An 18,903-nucleotide genomic window follows, 5' to 3' on the forward strand; every position below is an offset into this window, starting at 1 on the left:
TCTGGAAAATCCGTTTGGATATTAGGAAAGACGAGGTTTAAAGAAACTTTTGGTGAAATTTTGAGCTAAAAAAGACACTAATGGTGGAAGATGGTGGTTGACAACGGTGCCAATAGGTCACAATGTCACATAATGGTCGAAAATGGACTAAAAGGAAAAGGTCTAAGTTAGAGAAAAAGTGAACCAAAAGAAAAGGAAGATAGAAGAAGAAGAAAGAAAGAAGAAAGAAAAAAAGGAAAAAAAGGAAAAAAAAAAAGGAAAAAGGAAAAAAAATTAAAATTATAAATGTCATGTCCCTTAATAAATTACACATAACCTAAAAGGTCTAACTTAATGCACGGTATTACTTGCACTAAATTTCATAAAAAAAAATTTTACTCCCTCTGTCCCTTTTTTTTTTGTCCATTTTTTTTCAAGATGTGTCAAAATTATGCTATGTTTTCTTTTTTAAACATTTAAAATTTTTACTTTTTTATATTTTAAAATTTTTAAAATTTTTTTTTTCTTTTTGATATTGAGAATCATGAAACTTTAATTTTATAAAATTTTTTTTTAATTTTACTATTAAATACTTTAAAGTCAAAATTTTTTTTTAAACTAAAAGTCAATATATGATCAACAATATGGGATGAAGGGAATAATTATTGTATCTTGAATAGATAAGATTTTTTAATTGTTAAAATTAAAAGATGAGATTTTGATTTAAACAACCGTTAGAGATTAAATTAAGCATTTATTCGATTTTTTTTCTTCAAATCATAGAGAGATTTATTATTGGAGTGATGAATTCGATGATTGGACCCTGCAAACATAATTAAGTTTCAGTGTGACTTTGATTAATTATAAAATAATATTAGTTAACAACAAATTACATGAATATTGTTTACTTGTCTTTGAAGGAAAAATTGATCATAAAAATTAAACAAAAAAGGATTTTTCGATTTTGTTAATTAGTGTTCTAAGGATATTTATCTTTAAAGTTAGTTAATATATTATTTATACTAATAATTTTGTATTAATGCAATAATTCATAATTTTATTGATAATTGTTTATATATTGAATGCTTTATATAATAATTAAAAAAATACTTTTAGAATATTTATTTGCAAAGTTTTTGGAGAAATTATGGGAAGTATATTTAATTACTGAAATTTTTTGCTAGTTGGAGCTTCTAGAGACAACCATAGACTTTATAAATGTAGTTATCTAGTCTTCTTCTTCATGAATGTATGCCAATTTTGCAAGGGGAAGTAATCGGATGAGTGATTAGATTGTTTATTTATATATTTTTTGAAGTTAAATTGTTTATCTTTTAATTAGACTATTCTTTTAGTTATTTGCTTATCCAAAAAATTTTAATTATTTCAAATTAAACTACTTTCATTTCGAATTCTATCACGATTTCTCAATTATGACAACTTGGATGGTGTTATGCTTTACATGGGTAACCTTTTTTAAAACAATTATTAATAAAAAAACTAACTTAAATAATAATTATTATTAAATTTAATTTTTTTAATAATACAATGAATATAAATTTTAAATTAATACTTTGGAAATTAAAAATAATAATATTAAAACAAAATTAATATAAAAACTAATAATTGATAATTTTAAAATTTTTTTTACAATTAAGCATTATTAGAATGTTACTTTTGCTTCGCGGGTGGTTATTGAGTTCACATTGTTGCATCTATTAAAAATTAATGTATATTAAGTAAAATACAATTATCAAATGCTAAGAAAAATAAAGAGGAACTAAATAGAAAGTTATGGCTTATCCATTGAAAGTATGATCAAAGTTAACACTAATACTTAAATAAAAGACACAAGTTATCGCAAAGATGAAAAAAATTATACATGTAGCTTTTAAATAATAATCCATCAAGAGTCTAAATTCTAATTCATTAATGATATCAACTTCAATTTGACGACATACAATATAAACTGCTAAGATCGAAATATTTTATTAAAGTAATCATTAAATATTTTATTAAAGTAATCATTACATTAAATATATCTTACGATCATTTAAAGTAGAAGTGTTTATAAAATGGGTCAAGTTGAGTTGGATTGGATTTATGTTTGATATTAATAGTATGTATGTTCATTTAGATCCAGTCTAAAATATCAGATTTCAAAATTTTTTTAAGTTAGATCCAAATTAAAAAAATATAAATCTTAAACACATCTATTAAACTTAATATATATAATAAAAAATAAAAAAATATGATTAAATTAAGTTTAATGAGATTATATTTAATTCATATATATATAAATTAAAATTAAAAATTATATATGTAAGAATTAAAAATAAAAAACTTAAGTTTAATGAAATATATAATATTTATTTTCAATTTTTATATAAATATAAATTAATTTATATATAATTAATAGATATATAAAAATAAAAATTTATGTGAATTTGGGTTGAGCTGAGTCTGGCTCAAAGTTTAAATCTTTGATTTAAAACTCGACCTAAAATTTAAACGATTTTAAAAATTGTCCAAACATATTTAATGAAATTTAATATTTTATTTAAATCCTTTCAAAATTTGAATAATTCTTTGGATTTGGGGGCTAGTTCAGACTTGGAATAGGTCTAATTTAAAAGTTACAAAAGATTAAAGTTTTATTTGGTAGAAAGAATGAAAAAAAGTAAAAATGAAAATTTTGTTAATTCAATGATTAAATTCATAACCACTTTGTTACTTTGTAGCTTAATCATTAGATTAATAAATTTTTTATTCTTACATTTTTTTTATCTTTTCTAGTAAGTAAAGCCAAAAGAAGAAAGTACAAATTTACAACATTACCTATGTTTGTAGTTTAAATGTACCATTAGTCTTTAAATTGGTACAATTTTATTATATGTTTTTAATTTTAGAGCAAATTTATTATCATACTTCAAATCTTGAAGCAATAAAAAATATTTAGTAGAAAATTTTTTAAGATATTATTTTAAATTGAAAAAAATCTAAAAAAATACGATAAGAAAAAAAATGAAGATCAATTGAAAAATATGATGTGGCATTAATAGAAAATGTCATATTAAAATTAGAAGAAAATAAAATAAAATAAAAAAAAAATTTTGGATTATGTGATGTCATATTTAATATAAGGGATAATTCATGAATGATCCGTAAATATAGTAAAATATTCAGTATAATACTTAAATTTAAAATTTTTTTAATATAATATTTGAATTATAAATCTATTAACTAAAGTAATACTTGAAGGATAGTTTGTCAATCATATATAATCATTTGAAGTTAATAGTATAATATTTTATAATTTAAGTAATATATTAAAAATTTTTAAAATTAAAGGCAATTCGTGGCATTAATCCTTAATACAAAATACAATGATAAAAAAAATTTATGTAAAATAAAAAATTTAAAATTTAGCTTTATAGCTGTTTTTTTCTCCTGTCATATCATTTTCAAAAATATTTTTTGAATTATAAATTAGCTTTTAATTTTTTTTACTAATTATAAATATGTTTTAATTAGTCCAAAATTTAAACATTTTCAAAAATATTTTTTCATTACTCCAAAATTTAAAGCATGATGGTAAATTTGTTCCAAAATTATAAATATAAAAGTAAAATTGCATCATTTGAAAGATTGATGATACATTTGAATAATTCAATTAAATATAATGATAAATTTGATTCTTATCCTAAGATTAAAATTAGAAAAATTAGACAACAATTGTTGATGCCAAGCTTTTTTTGGAGAATAAAGATTTGAAATCACAAGAGATCAAAAGTTGGTTAGAGCTAAAGGTCGGAGTTGATTTCAATATTTATGTTTCGCCGTTCAAATTAACATTCGAAAGAGAGAAAGAAGGAAAATCTAGAAAGAGTGGAGAATTTGTTGCCATACCTAGCTAGAGGAGTTATTTATATTTAAGAGAGGTGGTGCACGGAACTTGGTGTTTTGAGTTCTTGGAGTCAAGTTTAGTGCTGATGGGGTCAACCCAGCTTGGCATTATAAGAAAACATCAGATGGGAAAGTGATAAATCAAATGAGATGCAGTGCTGATTTATTTAAATTTTGAGAAATAAGATCAACGTATCATTTTTCAGTTCAAATTGAATGACTAAAATAATTCTAAGCTAACAATGAATATTTTTGTATGATAAAAAACCATTACACCTTTATGATTGTAAAATGTCTTTAACAAAAATAAATATATATAACTAGGATTATGTGAATGAAAAAATGCAAAACAGATCGCATTTTGAATGAGTAAAATAATAAAATAGCAAAAAATTTTTTTTTCTCATTATGAAATTTGTTAAAAATCATTCTTATCATGAAAATTGTTATCCAAGTGCATCGAAATAATAGAAAATGATAAAAAAATATATTTAAAATTAAAATATGTATAATAAAAAAAAGTTTAAAGCATGAAATTGAACTTGAAAATAAAAAACAGGAGTTCGCTTTGGTAGGGCTCTACCCTACGCGTTACACGTGTCCTCATTGCCGGTACATAGCTCGGGATGCACGTTGCACCTTGGAAAATAAATTTATTAATTATTTAGTAATATTTAGAATATTTAGTTCTTAAGAGAAAGAAGAAGAAGAGATATTCTTTTCCATTTTAATTCTAACTCTTTTTTTTTTTTTTTTTTTTCAGTTTTTACTTTGGTAACGGCGTAATAAGGTATCATCCCCAACCAACAATCACTCTTTCCTTCACTGTGTGGACCCCACGGAATTATAAAGAACCTAACAATAATTATGAAAGCTCGGGAAGAGGATTCACCGCTGGAGCAAGAGGCGGAGGACAGAACGTAAAGCCACACGCTACCATTGATGGTTCCCTATACACCATCACACGAGTCACTATCTGACTGTTTCAATCATCTACATTTCATTAAGATCATGCCATGTGGGTTTCATTCACTGGGTTGATTCATAACCGTCGGATCAGACAAGGGATATAATGGGAATTCAAGGCTTGAAATTACTTGCATAAATTGGATCGTTGATCTGCTTGAACGAGGAATGCAAAGCTTTCGTCTCCTGGCGTTAGAGATCGAGCAAAGCTTTTTCATTTAAAGAAGAAAAAAAGAGAAAAAAATTCCTGTGGCGAATGCAGAGAGATGAGAAGAAAATCGTCGACAAGGCCTGAGCCATGTGTGCGTGGTAAGCGGTCCATCGCCGGCAGGAATTGCCACCGTAAACACGTTGAAGATGGGTGATTCGCATGCACCGTAACAAAAGAAAAACACTTGGTTATCTGAATCTCTTTTTTTAATCTTCTGTTTCTTTGTCTTATCTCTTGTGTTTATACAATAATTCAGATCGAAAAAGATCAAAGCTTTTTTCTGTGTTTTATTTCTCGAGCTGATAAAAAATGGAGGCGAAAACTAAAAGTGATCCCCCGGCTTTGCTTCATGGAAAATACGAACTTGGTCGAATGTTGGGTCATGGAACCTTCGCCAAAGTTTACCATGCACGGAATCTTCAGACGGGGAAGATTGTTGCCATGAAAGTTGTTGGCAAAGAGAAGGTGATTAAAGTTGGGATGATGGAGCAGATAAAGCGAGAGATTTCCGTTATGAAGATGGTGAAGCACCCCAATATAGTTGAGTTGCATGAAGTCATGGCAAGTAAGTCCAAGATTTACTTTGCCATGGAGCTTGTCCGGGGTGGAGAACTCTTCTTTAAAATTGCCAAGGGTCGCCTCAAGGAAGACTTGGCAAGAGTTTATTTTCAACAGTTGGTTTCTGCTATTGATTTCTGTCATAGCCGTGGGGTTTACCACCGTGATTTGAAGCCGGAAAATTTGCTCTTAGATGATGATGGAAACTTGAAGGTTACAGATTTTGGACTCAGTGCTTTCTCAAAGCACTTGAAACAAGATGGGTTATTGCATACAACTTGTGGAACACCGGCTTATGTTGCGCCTGAAGTTATTGGGAATAATGGATATGACGGGGCTAAGGCAGATATTTGGTCTTGTGGGGTAATTCTTTATGTGCTTCTTGCTGGGTTCTTACCATTTCAAGATGATAACTTGGTGGCCATGTATAAGAAGATTAATAGGGGAGATTTCAAGTGCCCACCTTGGTTTTCCCCTGAAGCCCGTATATTAATCACTAAGCTTTTAGATCCCAATGCAAGTACCCGAATCACCATCTCAAAGATCATGGATTCCTCTTGGTTCAAGAAATCTATACCCAAGACCGTTAGAACCAAGGAAGAATCAGAATTTGAGGCGTTCAATGACGACAAATCATCCAAGCCTGAGACTTTGAACGCCTTCCATATCATTTCTTTGTCTGAGGGCTTTGATTTGTCGCCTTTGTTTGAAGAGAAGAAGAGAGAAGAGAAAAAGGAGCTGAGATTCGCTACAACAAGGCCAGCAAGCAGTGTAATATCGAGATTGGAGGAGGTGGCCAAGTCGGTGAACTTCAGTGTCAAGAAGAGCGAGTCAAGAGTGAGGTTGCAGGGTCAAGAATGTGGAAGGAAAGGGAAATTGGCGATTGCTGCTGACATATTTGCAGTGACGCCGTCGCTTTTGGTGGTGGAAGTTAAAAAAGACCATGGTGATACCCTTGAGTACGACCAGTTTTGCAGTAAAGAGCTCCGACCGATGCTTAAGGACATCGTCTGGACGTCGCCTGCCGAAAACTCGACACTTGCTTGATTTGGCTATGGGAGGTGGGAAGCTTCAAGATTTATCTGTTCTAGACCATTGTTTGATGATGTTATTGTTGTTGTGATTGTCGTCTTGATTATTTTTCATCATGTCTTCGTGGTTTGGTTGTTTGTGATATGGTGAATCACTCCACAAACTTTATTGTTGTTGATATATTTTATGTTGATGTTTTCATGTTTGTGTTGATATGTGCAAAGTCGACTGCTTCGGTTACAACCTTTCTCTCTGCAACTTTTTTTTTCCTTTCACTCTTATCAATTATAGTGATATATCTTAAATCAATGATCTCTTATCATATCACCATCCTTTAAGCACTAATTCTTACTTTTTTCCGAGCATTGCTTTGCATCATGATTTTTCTAGTTGATATTTCACTAGTTAACTAGGATTTAGGAGTCGTTTTACTAATAAAGACAAAAATATTTTGCTATTTCTTATGGGAATTGGGAAAGCACGCCTTAATCGTCCATCGCCGTATTCAAATTTCAACTTTTAAAGCTAATCAAAGTTCAAACCACTTCTCTTGGAGTGGTTTGTAGGCTCTTGAAAGGTAGAAATTAGAGGGACAAAAGAAAAGAAGATAAAGCTTTCCATCATATTTCATTCCAAGGAAACTAGATGGCGTTTTCAATTTTTTCTGGGCATAATTATGACGTCGTTTGATTTTGCTCTCAATTATTGTCCTACAATTCCACCAAAGATTGGAGTCTTTTGCCTTATTGGTTTCATCGCATCTCTTTTAAAAAGCCTCCGTCTTTTGTTTCGTTGTCTATTTTTGAAGGATCTACATTCTAGAGCAAGTAATAATATGGGTCCCCTGAAAGCATATGGTGCCATAGACTGATCATCATCATGAAAATGAAAAGTTACTTTTGAGGTGTTGATAAACCCTTGCTGTGCTTTTTGTCCTACAACTTAATGGTCTTTTCGGCTGTTTTAAGACTAGGGCTTAAGCTTTGGTATATTTTGGGAGAGCCTAAATTTTGCACCATGCAAGTCATTGTATGTCATATGCTTTTGGGGGTGTTGGAACTTGGAAGTTAGACTTTTGATTATCGAAATATGAAGCTCAATTTACTGTCCAACATGCCATTGTTTGCCATGTTCTTGATACCGTGAATTGCCATGAAACTAGTAAAGGAAGTAGTGTAAGTCTGTTTCTAACCACTTGCAAATGAAAACCCAGGATCAAGCCCTCTTTATGTGGTCCTTAACTGTTAAGTTTGGTGCCCTGGACGTAAATTGTAAATGGTTTGTGGTAGCTTGTACAAGGGTCCTGCTGCTTAAATCAGAATATGGGTTCTGTCAGTTGAACTCGTGAGTGACTCTTATATTGTGGAAACGGCCTGGAAGCTCTATTCTGCAATGTTCCTAAAAGGAGGGGTTGGTTCGATCGGTCAAGTTTGACCTCGATTGCCAGATGTCTCTGGATTTGAGCACTTATGACCTCTCGTTAGAGCTGTTCAGAACATAAGTTCATCCTCAAGACGAGTTGGTAAACAGTGTAAATATGTGCTTTCACAGCAGTAGCTCTACCCATAATTTTATTAAAAAAAAAAAAAAGTATTTTGCAATCTAAAAAACTAAATGGTTTAACAGAAATGGTGTAACATTCGGGGGTCAACCAGAGCGAAAGAAAGGTGTTGTTCCAGCTTCTATCTTGCAAGTGGAAGTAAAAATGTAACTGCAACTGGGGGAGACAAGAGCTGCTGTCAGGTTGGAATAAGAGACTACATGGCCAAATTTTCTTTCATGTGAAGGAGAGCATCTGTAACATTGTGGTGACTACAACTTGCTCCCATTCCACTTTCAGGCATATGGTTTTGGCGTTCTGTCTGATGTTTTTCTTCACCATTTCATCTCAACTTCCAAACCCTTCTCTATTTTATTCAAAGTAAAATTGGGTTTACTATCACAAATCTTGTAATCTTAACTATTTTTAATAAGGTTGGTGGTAACTTTGTATTTCAAGAATTTATGCAACACTTTCATAACCAAGATTGCTTTTTATTTGAAATGATAGTAATAGTGCAGCTAATTTTAAGTTCTTTCCTATCAAACTATGCGAAACGTTTCATCTAGATTATAAATTCTCAAAAACACTTAATTATCTTAGTACAATTCAACATGATGGTTCTCCCCGATTTAATTACCAGAAGAAATTAACATTAATTTTCACAGTAATTTTCTTCATCCAATCACTTTTAAAATTAATATCCAATATGTTTAAAATTTAAATCCAAATACTTGCAATTTCTTTTTTATCTTTAGACTGCATCCTTTGTGTAAAAGACATATTATAACAAAAAACATTTAATCGTACTACCAGGTTAATTACTTATAACCGAATGCTTAATATAGTTGATTAAAAGATAATATTCTTGCAATAATCAGGCCAATAATCACAGGATGATATGTATGATGATGCATTCTTTGCAAATTTTAATTCATATTCTTTCTCTTGCATCTATGTGGGAAGGTACTTTAATTAGATTCAAAGAAGTGAATGATTAATTCGTTGATAACTTCATCTCTAAACATAATTATTTATGGCTAAACAGATGAGATAGACTAAGACAAATGGACTGTCCAAAATCACAAATCAAAGAAAAGGGTTTTCAAACAATATAATAATATACTAAAAATCATAATCCTTTGATAATCTGGTTTGACTACCAAGAATATGAGACATAATTATGACTACATATTTGGACATGATAAAGGGGAATCTCACCTAAATGGCCCCGAGTGTTACAAACGTAGTTAAAGGGACAAAGATAACCCAATTTATTGTCCAAGATAAAAGACTGCTTATAGAATAATTAATCTGTGGGCGCCAGTGTTTTATTTCTAGTTAATGGAGTTGATTGACTTAGCTTTAATACAGTAATAATATTAATAATTGAAAAGCTTTTTATTTTGTCCTACTAAAATGGAGGGTACTCAGTGGGGTCTACTGTAGAAATTGGGCCAGGTGGGCCCATATTAGATTGAGTAAATCTAGTATTCAGTCCATGGTCAGAAACTCTTTTGGCGGCCCCCATCAACTAGATGATTTGGGCCTCAAATACTGGACCATTCTAAAAAATGTCAACACAAATAACTAAGGCAAAACTACAAGAGACAAGAAGAATGTTAGGATGGAAGGGCGTGGCTCAGCCTTTCCTATGCCTTTCCAAACCCCAAACTCCAGTCACAAAATAATTGCTAGTAGGGAAAAAAAGTAATGTTGGTAAGAAACAATCACAATCAAAACGCATCAAGTTATACACTTGAAGTTTAACTTAATTGGTTCATACTATCATTCTTACAGTATATACAATCCCTTCTCTAATCCACAGAAGACAATGTAAAAGAGAAACACAAAAGTTCATCAAGTAATTATCAAGGATTTCATTTTTCACAAGCACATACGTGTTTCACTTCAAGTCTCTATAATTAAATACTACTAATAGACAAGTACTAATAAAAAGGAAACAATGTTAAAAGTAACAAAGTTTTGACTATTTACTTTCACACTTGAAAAGCATCAATCATGATGAACATCTTCCACCTCTACATCTCATAAACCACCTTCGACCCTGTCATGAACACATAATTTCGACTGCTATAGCCATCATAAAATTTATTGCAAAAATCGACATGTTAGATCTCGTCCCATCCCCAGAACTGGGGTAAAGTAGTATGTTCCAGCACATCTTTTGCCGACATGAAATGCCTTACCAACACCGGTTTGTCCTAAAAGAATAGTTTGTAGCAGTCATTATGGAAATGAGCATTCAGAGAGGTTTTCTTTTTCAGTAGTGATGTTGCACCATGCAAATTCCATATTACCTTTGAATTTCATGGATGAATTACGCAGATGCTTCCATGAGAATTGCGAGTTACAATTCATGTTGAACATTTCGTTCTCCCATTATGATTCTGAGGAACATAACATTATGATTGGAAATTTTAGTAGTGTAATATAAAGAGACATAGATAACAGAATGAAACTGATTAAGAATGCAACTGGTAAATCATTTTTGAAAAAAGGAAAACAATTAATACCTAAATAGAACATAAGCAGACAAGTTTTGAAAACCACTGTCAAACTAAATGGGAACACACCCTACAGAAAACTTAAAATCGTCCTTAAAAACATTCTGAATAACAATTAATCCAAACATATTATTCATCCCTTTTTATTGTGGTATACCACTAAACAAACCTATAACAAAATGTTAAATAGACTTAGAATGCAAGGCTGTAAAATTGGAAAAGAAACATAAGTATATTAAGTATCAAATCTAACACCAATTAACTATAAGTGAAGAGACTTAACTTGAAAATAAGATCATAAGTAGCCCAAAACCTAAGTGATATGTGACACTACCACTTAATTAACACACCTCCATTATGTGTAGGCATAACTACACGTGACAAACTCAGAAGAGTTATAAGCTCAGCTCGTCACATGTAGGCGTAAAACTTAAAAAAGATATTAGGTATGAAGAATATAACAGAATCTGAGTTCTAATATCATGTTAAGCATTTAATTTAAAACTAATTGACTATAGGTGGAGAAGTGCAATTTGAATTTAAGAATACAAGCAACCCAAGACTTAACAGATGTAGATAATATCACTTAATAAAACCCATAGAGACACTAGAGCCCAAGGCATTACAGTGTCCACTAAATAGAATGAGAAATAACTTGAGGCTATAAGCAACAATTTAAGCCTGAAAACCAGCAAGCATTTGGTCGTTTACATCTTCTAGCGAGTAAAGCCAACAGTACTATAATTTACCCTATATATATACATATATACATATACACATATATACATATATACATATATTGACTAAAAGCAATAGTTTCACACACTGCTACTAAAGGGAAAAGATGCCCATATAAACCAAGGTAGATTGCATTTTTTGATGCAGGACAAGGTAATACCTAGGCATAGAACTGAATTTACGGATCAATGCATGCACAATTACATTACTTTAAATAACACAAAGTTTCTCCTATAAGCTGCAGCAACAAGAAAATTCTCAAAAACCATTCTACTATAAAGTGCATCTGATTCCAAACTTTCATATACTAAAAAAGTATAAAAGCCTTTTGGCATCTTCTTTTTCCATCTTTGAAAACAGAGAGAACAAAACTTGACAGCAAATGAGTAGAAACCAAGGGTTGAGGAAATCAAGGTACCAAGCAAGTCTATTTTACCTTTGAATCTTTCCCAAAGCCAAATAGAGTTCATCAGGAAACTGCATTAAAACTTGACAGACTTGACGCTAGCATTTGGATACATCAGAACAAATTTAAAAAGCCATACCACCCTAGTTTTTGTCGGAAAAGCCCCAACACATAGGCTTTAATCCTATGGATGTTAAAATTAGCTGAATTTCAGATATTTTGATAATAATTAAGCTGCAGTCAAGATTTTTTTTTTTATCAATTAAGCAAAACAGCTAGACTTCAGTTTTCACCAATCATAATAAGATTAGAAAGTGTTTTTACCACATTTGCATAAATAACAATCCTATTATACAAGCAGCTTTTCCTTTATTAACCAGTTAACCAGCTAACTGATAACATACGTTTAAAAGGCTTATCTAGTAGTAGGGACTCATTGTCATATTTTGAAGCTTGAAAGCACCACATTTCCCCAAAAAAAAGACAAACCTTTCTATGATGTTGCTTGATACAGCTTTGATCAACACATCAATTCTATTTCCGAACAACAGAATAAGTGAGACTTGGAAATGATGTGTAAGACACTAGAAAAGTCAATTCATGCTTCCTGAATGCGCCATTCCTTGTGCTCTATTGTTAGTATCTATTTTTTTCTTTGAGAGACACAAGTTTAAGCTATGTATCTATTCACTTCATTTAAACTTAAATTGAGTGAATACTCAAATAATGTTCTCATTTAACAAAGAGAAAGGATTATTTCATTGAATCCATAATTTAATTCAGTTAGTTTATACAATCACCTTTAAAAGGTGACATTCATCAAGTTTAACGTTCAATTCCCACCACCTGCAACCCTTTTCCTATCCTCAGGTTGTAGCCTCCTTTGTGCAAAAAAAATTAAATAAATAAAAAGAGAACAAGTATTTCATTTAATACTTAACAGTTATGAGAAGGGGCTAACCATAATAAGCTGCATCTCTCCATGTGAATTGCAGGTCATAATTTAATCATTATGTAACTTTGAGGAAGAAAATTCATGGAATATTTAACTATGTTGATCAAATGCTTGTCCACAACTTGGAACCTCTACTACAATAGATAATGGAAACATTATAAAGCATCAAATTCTCTAGGTGAGTAATTCATCTGTCTTTGGAACTGGATATGGCATTCATCGTGGCTGCCGGTGCAACAATTAGACAGAAAGAACGTATGTGCCATCTTAGCAAGCTATGGTTATCTGGAGCAAGAAAAGGACAAAGGAGGCAAATGTGACTTTAAAAACTAAATAAGAAAAGAGGCAAAAGTGACTTTACTAACTTACACACGATGGTCGTGTAGGTTTTCACTATTTCACAATTTTTTAAATAATTCATCATCCTAGGTTTGTTTTTAGGTAATGTTCTCTACACTGTGTCTTTCCTTTTCTTGCCTCATGCCAGTATTAGTTGCCTCTGGATTATCACATGGATTTTCCATTGGTCCTTTACCTTGTTTGCCTTGTTATAAAAATATGGTTGGAGATAGAAGAGGAGGATGAAAGTAATGAACACCAGACCTACCCCCTTTATACATAATAAGATATTATGAATAAAAGCAAAATCTTCTCAGTATCAGTGCCAGTCATTTTGACAAATTATAAAGATCTAAAACGACAATAAGTTTTAGCAGAATAATTTGGATTCACTAAAAAATTTTCATTTAACTTGAGAGTTAAGCCAGTAATACTAGAATTCTTCTCAAATCAAATATAATCAGTTTATAACCCTTCTTCAAACATAAACCATTTCACATCCCACTTTTTACTTTTAGACTTCGACAACCAATTTTCTGGTCAAGCTATTCAAGATTTTAATCTAATTAACAGGCTATGGTAATCTTAATCTCTATCCATATCAACCATGTTTTCATGAGTTTAAATCTAGTGTAGCATGTTTGAAAGCCTATGAAAAATGACAGTTAGTAATGGTTTGAATCCAACATTTAAATTATTGATTAAGGGTCTATTTGGATGGTGGTAGGAGTGAGATAAATTACTATAATGGTAAGATTAAAATTGGTGAAATATGTGTTTGGATACAAAAACAATGTTGACGGTGAGATCAATTGTACTAAAAAAAATAACCATTAAGAACATTAGACTAAAAATTATATATAATAAAAATTTTAATTAGTTCATATTTATAAATTAATAAATAATTTAAATAATTAAATTATTTACTAAATAATAATTTTGTCAATAAATAAGTAAAATTTATTTATTTATAAATTTATTAGATAATAAAGTTTATTAATTTATTAATGTATAATTTTTAAATAAAAATTAAAATAAAAAGTTAAGTTGTAGGGATATTTTTGTCTCTACAACTTAACTTGAAGGGTAAAAAAAAAAAAAAGAAAAACAAACACAAAAGTAGGAAACAAAAAAAAAAAAAAAAAAAAACTAGTTAAGGATTAGACCAAAATAGTCTAGTGGACAATTGGTAAAAATCAGGCCGCACTGATCATTCATTTGGATTTCAGTTCCACAGTTGGCACAGATTTACATGCTAATTGCATGTCTACTGAAGGCCCCGTTAGCATCCAAATGCAAACTAAGATCTAACGTAAACATATGAGCAATTACAAGGGTTCACTTCATGTGCCAAAAGATGGTTTCCAAAAGCTCAACCAAGGCTCCTTCTAGACAAAGATTTATAATCTATTTGGTTAATGACAATCCAAACTAACTTAAATTTGCAAGACTAATATACTCATATAAATAATTCAAATTCCATCCATGGTTAGTGATGTCAGTGCACTTGCTTTCTAATTAAAATTAGTTAGCAATCCTTTATGCTATGACAAAGCTAGCCTTGTTCCTAATTAATGCTCTAAAGCTAATCATTGCCATCCACAACCAAAGCTATTGACATAACCTCGCAAACGCCATGTCCTATCACCGTAACAATAACCACCTAGGAAGAGTTTGCACTTCTTGCCGGAATGCTTTTGCTACTACTTTGATTCTTAAACAGAACAGTAACAATCACAGGAAATCTCATTTCAACAACCACTAAGACCATAAGTTACCAAAGCTACCGAGGGATTCTATCTTTGGTAGTTATACTCACGCTCCATAAACTCTAAATTAGCTTCTCACGCATCAACAATCAATGGAAAAATCAAGGACCTTACAAGAAGACATTTATTTCCAGTATTATATTTGAATTCTAACCATCAGAATATGAGTTTTGCTTGGTTGTCTTGCAAGCAAAACCCAAAATCTCAAGGTTTTAAGTACAAAACCAAAATAACTATTGTTCTTTACATTAACAGTGTGTTTGGATTGAGGGGAGAGGAAAGAAAAGAAAGTAAAGTAAATGAATGTAAAGGAAATAAAATCTCCATTCCCTTGTTTAGATAAATTTTTAATTTTAAAAAAAGAAAAAAGGTGAAAATCAAATAATCTTTGATTTCCCTTGTAAACCCAAATTTTTTAATACCTCAATTTAAAGAAAAAGCTAGAGAAAGGAAAGTTGAAATTTTTTTTTTTATAAAAAAATTATTATGTTCATCTTTTTATTAATACTAAAAACCTAATAAAAAAACCTAAGCATATCACAATTATCCTATAATTTTTTCAAAGTCATCTCTTTTTTCAAGTAAATTTCATATATCTCTTCAAATATAAAAATTTTTTATAATTTTTTGGTGATTTGATTTTGATGAATAGTTGAATATGAATAAATATATTTTTTTGGTTTATGAGATGACAGGTTAGCTCAAAATCTATCAATGCATGTTTGTAAAATATCTTCTTGTTTCACTTGATTAAAAACTATTGATATAATAGCAATTATGAGATTAAACAAAATAACAAACATATCATAGTTCAAAAATACTCTAAAATTACAAGTAATGAAATGTTATAATTTTAAAAAATTATTATAATGAATCATTTCTTTTCTTTTTCATTCTTTATCCAAATAATGGTTGTTAGAATTACTTTCTTTTCCTTTTCTTTATTAATTTTAATTATCCAAATAAGAGTTACATATATCCTTTCCTTTTCTTTAAAAAACTTTTTTTTTCATTTTTTTTCATTTTTTTTTCATTTTTTTATTAATATTTATCCAAACATAGCGTGAAATAACCAAATAATAAGATTGACTTAAGGGTGTTGTATGGTTCAAAATTATAAGGACAAGACAAATAAAATTAGCCAAAGTTATATCTATCAAGACTAAATGTAAAGTTAACTAGGTTATTAACATGCATGCTCAAACAGCGAGAAGTAACTCTCTTTTAGATGAATATCAAACACTGTTTTGAAGGATAATTAGCATCAAAGTTAGCAAAAATTAAAGGCATTTTAAATGAATCTGGAATTGCTGCTATCTTGTTTGCATGTTGTTTGTTCCCATTAAATTTTATGCTAAATCAATACATTGATCCTTCTTTGATCATTTATCTTCTTTTATAGCAACTAGCAAGTGCAAAACCATTATTATGGCTGCAATTTAATCAATATATTCAAGAATAGCCTCAAAATCTCGATTCCAACATAGAGAAATGCGTTCTTGCCTAAATTGAAGAGTAACCTCTCAACAAAACACATAAAATTTAAAGAAAATATATAGTTTAAGCCAAAACAGCATTAACCAAAACAAGCTTGAATGAAATTGAAAATGGTTACCTGGATGATTATTGATTAAACAGTGCAAAATTGAAACAGTTCATTGCCTCCCAATTCCAAACAAGGTGCTGTATGTAAAACAATTGCAAACATATTTATTACCAAGATATTAAAAAACCAGATTTTAGAAAGAAGCTTTTCCGGAAAAAGGGAAACAAAGTAAAATTAGAGCAAAATCCACTGTCAGAATCAATTACTAACCTGCATTAGGAAATTTTCTGCTACCATTCTTTCAAAGATGAAAAGGAAATAGTGCATATTTTAGCAGAAAATAAGAAAAAGATGACTTCCCATTCTACCAAAAGGAGTAGAGTGGCCCAAGATTTTCAGTAACTGCAAAGAAAGTAGCCAATAGTACCAGATCTAAAACCTTGGGAAGCCCAAATATAGTTAAAAGCTTCCATAGTTCGACAATAAAATTAAATATATATATATCTGAATAAAAATCCAAAAATTATCAGCTTGTATTGGGGTCAAAACTCAGGAATACCAGAAGAAAACAAACAAACAAAAAAAAACCCAAAATCAGAGCCAGATTAAAGATAAGAAACTAAGAACACAAGTCAAAGACAGCCTTTACCTTGCAGGACTCCAAGAAACAGGAAGATTAAGATGAAGATGAAGAGGAAAAGAAGGGTTTTAAACCAAGGAAAAAAAATGAGAACGTGACTGAAAAAAAATTCCGAGATACCGGTAAGGTTTCCGTTAAAATGGGAACAGCGAGTAGGCGTACCATCGAAGAAGCCACTTCGTCCTCTTCAAAGAGAGGACCATCAAAAGTCACGCTTTCTTTTAAAGCACCATCACAAAATTCTTGTTATTTGAATAGCATAAAATATTCCCAAAAACAAGAGCAGCAAAATTTAAACGCAAAATGGAATACTAAAAGGCACAGAAAATAGTAAGTATTGTTGATAAATGATAACCCCCCGAAAAAAGCAAAGAATCTTACTCTTTGCCAACTCTCTTATTTATTGACTTATCTCACCCACATAAATATGAGGATTTCAATCTCTGTCTGATCAATCAAACGAAAAGGTTTCAGAGGGTTTGTAGAAAAGGTACCATTTGATGATGTTTTAACAACAAAAAACCCTGCGTTCTTATCTCTTTTTCTCATGTACTTGTTTGTGATCAGTAGCTATTTCTTATCCGAAAAGAAAGAGAGTTCCAGAGCGAATGACATGTGGACGGATGTAAACAAAAACAAAAACATCTGGCAAAATCGATACTGTGAGGTGTCATCTGGAGATTGAAGAAGAAGAAGAAGAAGCAGCGAGGGATATTTATATAATTAACAAATAAATATTGTGATTTGTTGAGGGAACAAAGTGCAAAGCTGAATAACTGACAGAAGAGAAGTGAGCACACACCGGCAAAGGTGTGACTTCCATACGATTGCCTGTGTGTGCTCACTCTCTTCTGTCAGTCTCTCTTTGTGTCCCTCTCTTATTATCCACTTCTTACCATCATTAGCTAAAATGCGCTGGTATAAATGGCCAAAAAGTGAAAACAAAAAGTGAAATCATAGCAATCCTCTAAATGGGAAAAAGATAAAGCTAAACCCCCTACTGCTGCTTTATACAGAGATTAGATCACTCCTTTCAGTGCAGATCTGTTATCATTTTTAATCTTTTCTGGAAACCCATTTTAGATATGAGAATGAGTAGGAAAAAGACTTAGGGTTTTCTCCTTAATCACTCCCCCAATGACCCCAAAGCCTTAATCCAAAACCAACTCACCATAAAACCCTTTATTATCTTCATAATTCTCTTCACTATCTCTTTTTAGATTTCCCCAGCTGCTGCTGTATCACCTGAACCATATGCCACTCAATTCTTTCCCAATCAAAAAAGAAAACCATTCCAAAACCTGAAGCTTCAAAACCAAATTTGGACACAAAAATTACTGCTATGATGATGATGGAAGATAAAACAAAAACATGTAAAAAAAAATGTCATAAAAACAGTTTTTATTTTGGTTTATTTTGGCATGGCTCTGTCTGGGTTTGCTCTTCTAAGAAGCAAAGAAGGGATTAAAAAAAAAAAAAAGGTGAGGGGAAAGCACGGATTAGAGAACGCAGAAGCTAATATAGAGAGAGTGAATGGAATAGGGTTACGGCTATGTGATTTGGGCCCTGTGATTGATCATGATGAGGGGTGGGGGGTTCCTTCCTGTCGGTGATGACTAATGTTGGGTTTGTTAGGAAGTTGCGCGGTGCGGTGCTGACGAGATAAAAGAGTTCCACCCTTTTAACAATAACATTAAAATAATTAAAGATCAAATTAATTAATATTAATTAATAATTTAGGATAATTTAAATTTAACAACCGCTCCACTAAATGAATTACAAAATAACAA

At 30.9% G+C, this 18,903-nt stretch overlaps 1 long non-coding RNA gene and 1 pseudogene across 4 annotated transcripts; one reads left to right on the plus strand and one right to left on the minus strand.

The window, feature by feature from the left end:
* The first annotated feature begins 4,767 nt into the window (after positions 1-4,767).
* On the plus strand, positions 4,768-6,865 carry LOC111302898 (CBL-interacting serine/threonine-protein kinase 6 pseudogene; annotated as a pseudogene). Its single transcript, XR_016326527.1, has one exon. The product of XR_016326527.1 is annotated as a CBL-interacting serine/threonine-protein kinase 6 pseudogene (transcript).
* A 3,187-nt stretch (positions 6,866-10,052) lies between these two features.
* On the minus strand, positions 10,053-18,645 carry LOC111302899 (uncharacterized). Of its 3 annotated transcripts, none has more exons than XR_016326529.1 (5): positions 17,123-18,645; positions 16,744-16,875; positions 16,543-16,610; positions 10,514-10,603; positions 10,053-10,417 (listed from the first exon to the last, which is right to left on the minus strand). It is a non-coding gene; the product is annotated as an uncharacterized LOC111302899 (long non-coding RNA). The 3 variants fall into 3 exon arrangements; XR_016326528.1 differs by having other exon boundaries at positions 17,495-18,643; XR_002691681.2 differs by lacking the exon at positions 17,123-18,645 and having other exon boundaries at positions 16,744-17,113.
* Between the last annotated feature and the right edge of the window lie 258 nt (positions 18,646-18,903).

This window comes from Durio zibethinus, chromosome 13 (genome assembly GCF_047325235.1).
Source record: "Durio zibethinus cultivar Kanyao isolate XHJ-2024 chromosome 13, ASM4732523v1, whole genome shotgun sequence".
Classification (NCBI taxonomy): domain Eukaryota; kingdom Viridiplantae; phylum Streptophyta; class Magnoliopsida; order Malvales; family Malvaceae; genus Durio; species Durio zibethinus.